General features: G+C 33.8%; 1 long non-coding RNA gene across 1 annotated transcript; it reads left to right on the top strand.

Moving 5' to 3' along the window:
* Nucleotides 1–2402: 2402 nt before the first annotated feature.
* LOC126734677 (uncharacterized) lies at nucleotides 2403–3341 on the top strand. The gene is made up of 3 exons (XR_007660135.1): nucleotides 2403–2554; nucleotides 2709–2953; nucleotides 3016–3341. It is a non-coding gene; the product is annotated as an uncharacterized LOC126734677 (long non-coding RNA).
* The last annotated feature ends 1552 nt before the right edge of the window (nucleotides 3342–4893 follow it).

Raw genomic sequence — 4893 nt, forward strand, 5'->3', positions numbered from 1 at the left:
CCAGAATTGCCAAAGACATGCAAATGGGAAGAACCAAATGTACCGGCATTATTAAGAACGTTTTGGGGAAATGTTGTCTTGAGGAGCTTGTAGAAGAGCTAAGGCATAAAAGGTTTAGTTTCTTAATAGTCGAATCTACAGATATAAGCAGCGTAAAAAATATGTGTGTTTGCGTGCGGTACTTTTCTTCAAAATGTCAAAAAGTTGTAACTAGATTTTTTAGTTTAGTGCAATGTTTTTCTGGCAAAAATGCTGATGAAGCAAATACTGGTGCTACGGCTGAGGTAATATACAACAAGCTTATTGCTGTATTTACATCATCCAGGTTACCCTTAGAAAATATCATAGGCTTTGGTTCGGACGGCTGCAACACAATGTTTGGGTCAAAAAATTCTGTTGTTACTCGATTAGAACTTAACTTCCCTGGAATAGTTATTTAAAAATTTATATGCCATTCCCTCCATTTATGCGCCAGTGAAGCATGTAAAGTTCTTTCACGGCACTGTGAAGACTTAGCTAGGAATATTTTTAGTTTTTTTAAATACAGTAGCAAAAGCCAAGCTCAGCTTTTAGAATTCCAAGAATTCTGTCAAGTTGAGCCTCACAAAATTTTGCGGTCTTCGCAGACTAAGTGGCTTTCACTGCTCTGTAGTTAACAGAATTATTGAGCAGTGGGATCCATTACAGCTATATTTTACCCCGCAGTGGATTGGACATAGATTACTAGCATCCGAAACCATAGCCAATAGGTTAGGTGACAGTGAAACTAAACTTTGTTTAAATTTTCTCCAATGGATTCTTCCAAAATTTGTCGAATTAAACACTTATTTTCAAAACGAACGTATAAGTAGTTATAACACCAGTTTATACTAAAATGTGCGAAACATTAATAAACTATCAGCAACAACAAGATGACTTCCTCATCCGATGTCGTCAATTTTTAATAGTATCTGCTATGGAGATAAAAAAAAGGTTTAATTTCAATGATAGTATCTTATCTATCTTATCTAGCTATATTTGATAAGATTTATTGTAAGCCAAGACCTCAGTCTCTTATAGGGGTAATAAACTTACTACCTAGAATTATAGATCCTCAAGATACCGACAAAAAACAAAAAATTGATGACCAGTGGGCTATATTGTCAGTGCCTAAATGAGTTTGATGAGGATATTAAAAATGAAAATTACATTGACAAATATTGGTATAAAATATCTATAAAGAAAGACCTTTTAGACTCCAAACTATATGCAGATTTAGGCGCATTTGTTTTGGATATCCTTATTTTACCCCATTCCAATGCAGATTGTGAACGGGTTTTTTCTAAGGTAAATCTCATTAAAACTAATACGCGTAATAGTTTGTGCACTAAAACTATAAATGCACTACTTTTATCATCATAGCGCGCTGATGGTGAATGCTATAATTTTGATGTTACTCAAAAAATGACAAAGTCTATGATATCAAATATAATATATAAGAAGGATGATAAAGAATATTTCATTTGAATAATGACTTTTGTGTTAACAATTTTTTCTTGTACCTAATTTCTGGTTTAAATTTCATATATAATATCAAAATATATAGGTTAAGTTTTTATTTGTTGGAGTTTTATTTAATACTAACTATTTTTTACTAACGACGCAATTTTTTTATTTCCATTCCTCAATAATCTCTCTTAGAAAAATAAGTTCCAGATTGTAACATATTTTTCGAGAAAATCCGATAATTTTGATAACGTCGCTCGATAATTTCATACGTCACATCTGGCAGCACTGATTTCGCGTACGCGTCACCTCATTTGTGAAGCGGGGAGATCAGGCCTCTTTATATCCAATCTCCTTACTGCCAACACTCTCAACTTCAAAGCAAAATGAAACTTTCTCTTTATCATTGCTGCTCTTCAAAAATAATGTTATGGTCTAGGCTTATAACAAGCGAACGCAGCTGGGTTTACCGTTGGCATTTTTACGTTTCCTAGACCGTGAACGCAACTGGTTGCGCTAATAGTCTAGGAAATGTAATGCGCATCCATGAACTCCGTTCCCTACACAGCGTGTGCAACGTGGCGAATTTCTTATTCTGGCCCGTGTCAGTGCGTTTCCGTAACTAAGTAAGTAAAAGCGTTTTGAGTTGCCCACGTGCAAGCCAGAAGGGTTTGTCGTGTATTTATTAGTTGTGTTTTGTGATTGTGATATAGGCTGTGCAATATGAATCAAGACACAACAAAAAATATGATTGAATTTATAAAGACGTTTGATTCGAATATTAGAGTAATTATCCAATCCTCAACATTACTGCGAAAAAATGGATCAACAACTTTTCTAGAACTACTTGCACAGAATGGATTGTAAACAGAACATATCCTAAAATAAAAAAACTGCAATATCGAAAAGATTGGGTTTGTCAACATAATGCTAAAAATAAAGAAAGAAAAACAAGCAGCGTAAGAAATAGGAATAGGAACTGCGGCGCGAAAATATTCATTAAGGTTAAAAAAGAAAACAAAGATGCAGGGACCATTTGCTTAAGGAGGGTCTAAACGCCATTATCGAGGTAAATTATAAGTGCTATTCCTACAATTAATTAAGTTATGACTGTTAATAAATAGTAAGCTAAAATAACACTTCAAATCTTGAAGATTTTTATATTGATAGCTGTTTTGTCCCGCGTATTTCTAGGGTTTAATTTTATTATGTTGGAATTTTAGGTATATTTTAAGCATAACCACAGGGTTTCGGTAGCAGAATCCTATAGTTATTTAAGAGTAAACTCAACTACAAAAGATTGCTTTGTCAAGTATTTTAATGAAGGAATGACACCCAGCGAAGCCAAAAATTTCCATAAATCTACACTCATGGCTACAACGCCAAGTAATAAAAAATGTGAAACTCTTGCCAATGCCCAAGTAAATCCTATGGAACGCTCAATTTATCATTTATATGACCAATGAAGGTAATACGTATTTTTGCTTAAGTAATATGTTGCCTCCAGTTTTAACTTTTAAAAATTTGTAGGAAAGAAAATTATGGAGAAAGAACAAGCAAAAGTCTATTTGAAAAGCTGATTGAGAAAAAAACTCACTTTGAACGCCACGGAGTCAAGATGTTTGTCAGCGAAGAGCCATTTTGCTGTGTTATAATAACGCCCTTAATGTGCAGAGCTCACAGTATGCATTTTTCTGGTGAAATTGTTTTTGTTGACAGCAGTGGATCATGCGATCAAATAGGTAATTCTATAACATTCCTTTTTTGTGCTACTAAAGTTGGTGGTGTACCTCTCGGCTGTGTGATCCACAGTTATCAAACACAGCAAGTATATGAATTTTGTTTTCAAAAACTTAGAGAAGGCTTGGATGTGGGTTTTCTGGTAAAGGGGCACCTGCTGTATTTATGACGGATGATTCAATTTCAGAAATAAATGCGCTTCACGCTATATATCCTATGTCAACTACGTTACTCTGCACTTTTCATGTAATGCAAGCTGTATGGCGCCGGCTGTAGGACCAGTCACATGGAATTGGAAAAACAGATCGACGTCCTCTTATGCAAAAATTTCGTGATGTTCTATACGCAAAAAATATAATTGACTGTAATCTATTTAAAGACGAATTATGCAGCAGCCAACTATCCAAAAAATATCCATTATTTTTAAATTATTTCAAAGAAATATGAAAAAGAAATTCAGAATGGTGCCATTGCTTTCGGACTGACCTGACAACTAGGGGCCACAATACGAATAATATAGTAGAAGTCTCCATACGAATTTTTAAAGACCTAATCCTGAAGAGATGTAAAGCTTTTAATTCTGTGTCTTTGGTAGATTTTATTATTTATTCTATGGAACAATTTTACCAACAAAAATTGATTTCTTCTGCGAATTCTAGAAAAATTTTACTTCAAATTTATTTCAAGAAATTTGCCAATAAATGTACCACATTAAATGCTACTAAAGTAAGCGACTTTGAATATACTGTTAATTCTGAGTTCGACGAACATATGTTATACACTGTTAACATTCAAACAGAGCAATGTGATTGTCCAGATGGAGCAGGGGGGAAATTTTGTAAACATTTGTGCGCAGTTTACAATAGTGGTGCAAATCTATCGCATGCTCCTGATTTGATTTATCAAGACCGCGTTGAGTTAGCGACATTAGCTTTAGGTAGTGGAGTAGACAATTCTTTTTTCATGGGAATGGATAATGATTCAACAAATAATGATGATAACAAAAAAAGCAATAATGAGTTCAATAAGCCAATGGAAGCAAATGATATAGCTGAACCTATATCAGATGAAATGATAGAACCTACCTCAGATGATAATGAATTCTCTGCTGAATACCAGATGCAGCTATCAAAACTTAAATTAAATCTAAACAACTTTTATAATTTTGCTCAAGGGAATCAATCTAGATTTATGCTAGAACACATTTCTAAACTGAATAAAAAAATTAAAAATATCGAAAATGTTGACTCGTTTACTAATTTTTGCACAGGCATGTGTAATTTTAAAAGAACGAGAAAGATAAAAGTGCAACCTACTTCTATTGTGCGGCGTGCCACTAAAAGTTTACATGCTGGCGTTAGGGCAATACAGGCTGGTAGGCCTTCAAAGGTGGAAGTTTTAAGGAACAAAAAGGAGAGATCAAAAAAGATGAGATCTTTAAGTAAAAATATTGATCTTAATAAAACAAATACCATTGGGCATGGAAGTAGTTATTAATATTTTTTACTGCCTGTACCTCATCATGTACAAGTCGTGGTCATAAAATTAGAAACACCCTGAAATTATAAAAAATATGTTACTCTAGCAATTATTAAAGAACTAATAGCGCATTTGGAAACTTCAATCCAATAATTCTCAGTTGACGTGTTTTACAGAGGTCTATTATAT

The sequence above is a fragment of the Anthonomus grandis genome, chromosome 3 (genome assembly GCF_022605725.1).
Source record: "Anthonomus grandis grandis chromosome 3, icAntGran1.3, whole genome shotgun sequence".
Taxonomy (NCBI): domain Eukaryota; kingdom Metazoa; phylum Arthropoda; class Insecta; order Coleoptera; family Curculionidae; genus Anthonomus; species Anthonomus grandis.